The following is a 7960-nucleotide window of genomic DNA, read 5'->3' as shown; positions in this document are numbered from 1 at the left end:
AAGGGATACCATTAAAGAACAGCTGCATCCAAGTTCATATGTAGTCAGACAGACTAGGGGACACATTTTGATGTAGTCAATGGGATTTTCGAGTCATCCCAGACAGTTCCAACACATTGATAACAGATGTAGACTCAAGCATTTCCCCTCCGACTGATCCTTTATCCTCAACACACAAAGAAGAAACAGTTGAGGAACAAGAAAAGAACTCAGACTCTAATGAAACGGTGATACTGAGAAGATAAAAGCGGGAGATTAAAGGTCTGGAAACTCACTTGCTAATCTGCCTGGAGAAGGGGTATGGAGGAAGTGAATGGTAAAGACTCACTAGAGAATGGGACAGTATTAGGAATGTAGAGATGTCCCCTGGAGGCAGGGGTTATAAGAACAATAACAACATGACTGCATCCAGCAGTACCCCAGGAAGCTCTCCTGTTTGTCTGAGTAACGATCTGTTCCTTTCTTGTTCACTGGATTGTTATTTAAGGAACGCCAAGATCATTAGGCAGCCAGATGCTGCTGCTGGCCAGGGAGTCTGCCCACAGCCAGCAATACTGCTCCAGAATGGGTAGGTCGTCTACCTCACTCTCACTCACTCACACTCACACACAGTCTTCTACACACACCCTTCTATACACAAACCCATCCTCCTATGTCCTCCTCCTACACACCCACACACTTCTACACTTCCTTCTACACACACCCCCACTACACCCTCTTCTACATGCACAACCACCCCCTTCTAAACACCCCATCTACACACATACGCGTGTCCAAAGAAATGGACTCACTTATTTCAAATCAGAGCAATAACAAGCTCTCCACCCAGCCTGTGAGAGCGAGGACTTGCTGAATGGGCTGGGTTTGCTGCTTGCTTGTTTGTGAGTCTCCCTGTAGAGCGCGCAGTGGCGGGGAGGCAGGGGGCTGAGGGCATGCAGGGGAAGCCATTCCAGGGGCCACTGCATTTGGCTCTGGTCTGTACGCAGCGATCTCCACTTAGTTATCTTTGGCGGGAGGGAGCCCGCAGGCCAGGCCGGGCCCTGCCCCAGGGCAGCTCTGTCTCCTGCACTCACCTGCGGCTCCTGATGGTCGTCCATGGTGTCCCTTCTGTGGGGTGTGTCTAGACTAGTGAACACGGTCACGGTTTGGTGGGGTTAGGTACTGCGCTAGCCATCCCCAACCTCAACCTGAGCCCCTCTGAGCCTGGGCCGACGGTCACAGTGAGGGGAGGGTGATCTCTCCACTACCCTGTTCAGTCCCACCAAGGGCTCAGTACCCTGGGCCCGGGCTCTGGCTTCACTGGGTGTCCCTGCGCAGAGTGGCTTCCCGAGGTGGGGTGTTTGTGGGCCCTGCGCTGCCCAAGTGGGTGGGCTGCCATGTGGTGCGAGGTCACTTCCAGCCAACGAGCGATGTTCAGCGGCTGGGGGCAGGCAGCAGGGGCGCCCTGGCCAAGCTGGGATCCAGTCATAAGGGTTGCGGGGGTACAGGAGCCCTGGCTATCCGGGCAGGTATGCAGCCCAAGGGCCAGGGTGGCTGGAAGGAAATCAGTCTCTGCCCTGTCTCTGGAGTGCGGGTCTGGACCAGGAGGAAAGGGGGCAGCAAGGAGTGAGCACAGATGGGTCTAGTGTGGACCAGGTAAATGAGCAATGGTGGGCTAAGAACACTGCCATGTAGGCAGAGGTGGGCTGGGCTCCATCTTCCCATGGGTGGGCTGGATGGAGGGGGAGTTCCTGGGAACAGCAAACACCCCTCCCTGCTCTGCTGGAGCTTGCCAAGCCCATTGCCTGAGCTGGGGCGTTTGGGAGGGGGGGACTTGCTGTGACCTCTAGGCCCTCTCCCTGAGCCATGCTTTATTGTTAGGGACGGGGGAGATGTGGTGACCCCCGGGAGTTAAAATGCCCTCGCATGTCCCACAGCAGTCCCCGGCTTTAGCTATTTCTCACCCTGACGGCATCTTTACTGCAGACGTAACCTGGGCTCCTACAGTCTAAACTGGGCTGTACAGAATCAAATCTGGTCCCACGTGGCTGAGGTAGGGTCCCTTGGGCTGGCTGTGGGTATGGAGGCGGGCAGGATTCCCACTTGAGTGTCAAAATATTTGAGAACATTTTCTAGGTTTGAGAATTTTAGTTCACCCGGTTTAATAAGTGATATTGACGAGCCCTTTCTCCTGAATGGAGGATGCAAAAGTTCACTATTTTCATGCAGAATTTGTTTCATCAAGAGATTTTGTACTCCCTAGATTGTTATTCCAAAGCAAAGTTCTCTTTGATGAATAATTCAACCCAGTTCTTTCACCACAGACAACCCCCTGGATAATCAAAAGCCGAAGAAGAAGCAGTCAGTCAGTTTGGGCACACGTGCTCTTTCTGGAATCTAGGCCAGCCCCAAGCAGTCTAGGAAGCAGTTCAAACAGAGCAGGTGTCTTGATTACGCAGAATTGCAGTGTGGTAAACGACAGCGTCTCTCCCGCAGTGTGGAAATGGGGAGTCACGGAGTGCTGGCCGCACCAGATGGTTCCATCACGAAGCAACCCACCCGTGGAGTGCAGCTCGCCCCACAGGAGACATCCTGGGAAAAGGGTCTATTAGTTAAGAGAAAGCTTGGAGTCCAAGTTCTCGGAGAGGCTGCGGGCCAGGTCCCCAGCCCCGTTATGCTGGAAAGGGCCTGGAGTGGTGTAAAGGAGCCCAGAGAAGCCCAGATCCAACCAGGGGAGGAGCCCCTGGAGCAGGCACTGTGGCAGACAGGTGCAGCTGCCTTCCAAAGCCCTATTGCGAGCCCCGGTTGTGAGGTAGCTGCATGCAGTTCTGTGGCCTGTAGAGCAGCCCCAGGAGGCTGCTGGCATCTAGCCAGGCCTATGGGGCTGTCTGGGGCAGTCCAGGATTGGGGGGGACAAGGCCTCCTCTCCAAGGTGCAGCACAGAATCTCGCGCTGGGTGCTGAGAAGAGTAAAGCAATGGCTGAGTGAGACGCTCACAGACACCAGCCCCTACTGTCCATGGGGGCCCTGCACTCTGCTCTCAGCGTTACTGCTAACAGACACTGGGGCAGGAAAGCCGGCGACAGAACCCGCCCCCCTTGTTGTAGGGAACTAGCTCTGTGTCGGATCGCTCACTGGCCTCTCCTCTTTGTAGAGTCTGCAGCAGGAGCTCTGCACCCAAGTTCCTGGTTCCAGGTGCTGGGTGAAGGATGGGCTGGCTAGGCCAGTTACCTGCTGCTGCTGCTTTCTGCCCAGGCAGTGAGTTTAACAAATGCTCTCTGTGGGCCCCCAAGCCTGGGGGAGGAGGAGGGTTGGGAAGGCTTCAAACGTCAAGGGTTCACATGGCTTCAGTATCTCTTGCCAGTCTCTGGGAGGTGGTGCCAGTGCCTCCATATCACTCAGTCCCCTTGTTCGTGGGAGGGAGGGCACCTGATCTGCGTGAGCTGGCTGCGTGATCTTGGGCTGCCCGTGCAGCGTGAGCCAGGTGTGTGTTCTCTCACCACAGCAGGGCCGAGCAGCTGCAGGAGGATCCAGGGAACTACAGACCAGTCAGCCTCACCTCGATCCCTGGAAAAATCATGGAGCAGGTCCTCAAGGAATCCATTTTAAGGCACTTGGAAGGGAGGAAGGTGATTAGGAACAGTCAACACGGATTCACCAAGGGAAAGTCATGCCTGACCCAACCTGATTGCCTTCTATGAAGAGGTGACTGGCTCTGTGGATGTGGGGAAAGCTGTGGACATGCTATACCTTGACTTTAGCAAAGCTTTTGATACAGTCTCCCACAGTATTCTTATCAGCAAGTTAAAGAAGTATGGGTTGGCTGAATGGACTATAAAATGGATAGAGAGCTAGCTAGATCATCGGGCTCAACGGGTAGTGATCAATGGCTCCATGTCTAGCTGGCAGCCGGTAACAAGCGGAGTGCCCCAGAGGTCAGTCCTGGGGCTGGTTTTGTTCAACATCTTCATTAATGATTTGGAGGATGGGGTAGATTGCACCCTCAGCAAGTTTGCAGATGACACGAAGCTAGGGGGAGTGGTAGATACCCTGGAAGGTAGGGATAGGATACAGAGTGACCTAGACAAATTGGAGGATTGGGCCAAAAGAAATCTGATGAGGTTCAACAAGGACAAGTGCAGAGTCCTGCACTTAGGATGGAAGAATCCCATGCACAGCTACAGAGTGGGGACTGACGGGCTAAGCAGCAGTTCTGCAGAAAAGGACCTGGGGGTTACAGTGGATAAGAAGCTGGATATGAGTCAGCAGTGTACCCTGGTTACCAAGAAGGCTAATAGCATATTGGGCTGCATTAGTAGGAGCGTTGCCAGCAGATCGAGGGAAGTGATTATTCCCCTCTATTTGGCATTTGTGAGCCTGCATTTGGAGAATTGTGTCCAGGTTTGGGCCCCCCCACTACAAAAAGAATATGGACAAGTTGGAGAGAGTCCAGCGGAGGTCAGCAAAAATGATTGGAGCACAAGACTTACGAGGAGAGACTGAGGGAACTAGGCTTGTTTAGTCTGCAGAAGAGAAGAATGAGGGGAGATTTGATAGAAGCCTTTAACTACCTGAAGGGGGGATCCCAGGAAGGATGGAGCTAGGCTGTTCCTAATGGTAGTAGATGACAAAACATGGAGCAATGGTCTCAAGTTGCAGTGGGGGAGGTCCAGGTTGGATATTAGGAAAAAGTTTTTCCCTAGGAGGGTGGTGAAGAACTGCAATAGGTTACCTAGGGAGGTGGTGGAATCTCTATCTTTAGGGGTTTTTAAGCTGCTGCTTGACAAAGCCCTGGCTGGGATGATTTAGCTGAGGTTAGTCCTGCTTTGAGCAGCGGGTTGGACTAGATGCCTCCTGAGGTCCCGTCCAACTCTGATTCTATGATTCTATGAGGCGCTGCTGCTGCCTGTGGTATTTGTGTTGTCTGACGACTGCACCTGCACTGGGCCTCGGCCTGGGAGTGCCCCACGTCTCTTGATGGCTCTGAGAGCCACTGGCAAACCTTAGCCTGCCAGTGGTGGGCCTGGCTATCCAGAGGGCTAGGGTATCCAGGGCTATGGTGGGGCTGCGTGCGACGGCTTCTGAGCTGCGGGTGTGCAATGGAAGCGAGTTCCAATAGGAGTCTTTGGCCATTGACAAGTAGCATTTGAGCAGGGGGCCAATGTGCAGTGTTGCCACGGGGCCATGTCCGAGGGTGGTGGTGTATGATCCAGCGGGGAGGCACGTCCGCAGAGCAGCGCTGTGCAGAAAGGTCCCCACACAGCTCAGCTCAGGTAGGAGCTGCTGCAGCATGGGACAGCGGCAGGAGGGCGGGCAGACCTGGCCTAGTTGTAGCGCCTCAGCAAGGAGGTCAGCATAACACCCACTAGCTCCACATTGGTTGCAAAGCAGAGGAAGGGGCTGGTGGAAGCGATGAGGGGTGTGTGAGGTGGGCACGGGCAGGTCCTGCTACAGGAGGGGAGGTTAAACGGGCGCTCTGAGCTGGCACAGTACCTCTGCCTGTCTGCAGGAACAGCCTGAGGAAAAGGTGCTTTTCAGATCCTGTTCACGAACATGATGTGAAACAGCATCTCCCAGAAAGGCCTGTCCTTCCCCCTGGGCGTGGGACCTGGGCAGCTGAGCTTGCTGCACCAGTGTAACTGGGGAGGGCAGGCACAGGCCCCAGGACCTTGCCTCCCTTGGTCTGCTAGTGCCCAAGGCTGAGGCTTTCAGGGCAGGCAAACTGTGGGGCAGCTTGAGGATGGTGCAAAGGGCTACTGGGGGCATCTGTCCAATGGGCACTTCGTACCTGTTTCTCTGACACTGCCTCTCCACGTGCCTCAGTGGCCACAGGGATAGCTTAATCGTCAGCAGCCACTCGCCCCCTCCTGCTGCAGACCTGGGCACGTCAGCACAGCCAGGGATGTTCGGCAGGAAGCGGCCGCATGGCCAAGGCAGAGGGTTGGGGTGTTCCTCAAGGCTGCCAGGGCCCAGCCTTCTGCAGGTTCTAAGTTCCCCAAATCCACAACTCTCCCCAGACCTTGCTGGCGTTTTCCACTCCGGAGGCCTGCCAATGGCTGGGATGTTACATCCTCCGGCTTCCTGAGTGTGACACCCTCTGCTTCTTCAGGGCGGGACCCGGAGCTGTGAACTGAGCAGCCAGCCTGTGGCCCACCTGCCCCACCCATGGTACCCAGCATGGGATGACTCCAGCTGGTCTGGCCTGCTGCTGTCCGCACCTGGGCTTAATGCTCCCGGCAGGACAGGCCCCTGCACCTGGCTACGCTGCATGACCTTCCCGGGTGATCGTGCCTTTGGGAAGGGGTAACAGGCCCTGCCCAGGGGTGTGGACTCAGAGGGGTAGCTCGCCCCTTCCTGGCTGACATGGCTGTGGATAGCCAGAGGCACTCTCCCCAGGGGCTGGGCCCACAGGGTTTGCAGCCAGCAAGACCCTGCCCAGCACCGACCAAACATTTGCCTTCTTAAAGCTGCCCCAGGGAGGGGCTTGCACAGGCCTGGAGCTGGGGGGAGAATGTGGGAGTCGTGCTCAGGACACCCAGGATGGGGAGCCGCCTCAGCCCCCCTCCCTGAGTGACTGGCTCTTCCTGCTCTCTGAGCAGCTGGAGAAGACACAGGCTCTGCCTTCTTCCAGCCCAGCCTCTGGCTCTCACTCCAGTCCCCTGAGCCAGTCCCCAGCCCCGAGTCCCTTGGCTCAGGCAGTCCTGAGATTCCCTGCAGCTGCTGCTCCTCTGCCCTGCCTGGTCCTCCCAGTCTCCCGCTAGCTGAGGCATTGAGCGACCACCCGAGCCCCTTCCTCAGGGCCCACCCCATAGCCACAGGACCTCAGGAGTCATTACCCGCTGGGGGAGGAGGGGAAGGGTTGAGGCCCCATCCCCTTACAAAGGATCAGGCAGCCTGGGCCAGCGCTGCGCATGGCAGGGTGTGACGCCACTGTGTGTCCCTGGGCATGCTGCATGCCCGGCTCGGTGAGGGAGATCCCCAAGAAGGACAGCGTCTCCCTGCAGCAGAGCCTGGCACCTGTCCTGGCAAGGCAATGAGGCCGCCAGCTGTGGCGAGATGGGCATCAGAGAGGGGTGGCAGCAGGAGGTGGGGGAAGGTGGGGTGACAATAGTCACACAGGCCCCGAGACGATTTCGTGAAGTGTCTGTGCAGCAACAAGAAAGCACCTATTTCTTTGTCCAAACGGTGGCACCATTCATGGTAGGAAGGACCCGGGCTGGAGGGGGCAGTGCCCTGATCCAGTACGACACGTGGGGGGTCCTGGGCTAGGGGCGTGGTGCTCAATCCACTGTGGCATGGGAGGGCATTAATTAAAACCAAAGTAAAATGAAACATGCTCTGGCTGTGGCAAGGTACTGCCCTCGCCTGCCCTCTGCCTGGCCCAACGCAGCCCTGCAGCCCCCTGCTCCTGGCCTGGCCCAGTGTCCCCTGGGGACCAGGTCTGCCCCACCGCCCCCACCTTCCTGGGCTGGGCTGTGGTGCAGGCAGTTCCCCCTGTGCCGTCTCCCATCTCAGGGAGACTCTCCCCTCACTACCCTGTAATTCTGCCCTCCCGGCTGGCTGCTGGAGCGCAGTCACTCAGTGCTCCCCCACCCCTTGGAGGCCAGGGCAAGCCTCCCTTGGACTGGGCCAACAGTCCCCCTCCTGTGAGGGTCTTTCCCGCTCTGAGCAGAGGGGAGCTGGGTTCCATGGCTCCTGGGCCCCAGGCACTAACAACTCCTCCATTTCCTCTCTCCCAGCACCTGCTGCCGTGCCCTAGCCCATCACAGAAGAGGGGTTGGTGGCCCTGATCCCCACTCCCATTAAAGGGAACAGACTCTCTCCATGATGCCTTTCTGAGGGGAATCTCCTTCCTGGCTGCCCGGATTCCCTGCTTGTTGGCCCTGCCTGAATTCAGGCTCTAAAGCCCTCAGGAAAGGGATTTTCCCTCCACCTGCCCAGCTCACTTTTGGGAACCTGAAAATAATCTGCAGCAAACAGC

Source organism: Emydura macquarii, unplaced genomic scaffold (genome assembly GCF_026122565.2).
Source record: "Emydura macquarii macquarii isolate MOO-44397 ecotype Brisbane River unplaced genomic scaffold, CSIRO-AGI_Emac_v2 contig_295, whole genome shotgun sequence".
In the NCBI taxonomy this organism is placed as follows: Eukaryota; Metazoa; Chordata; order Testudines; family Chelidae; genus Emydura; species Emydura macquarii.
This window is presented reverse-complemented; position numbering follows the sequence as displayed.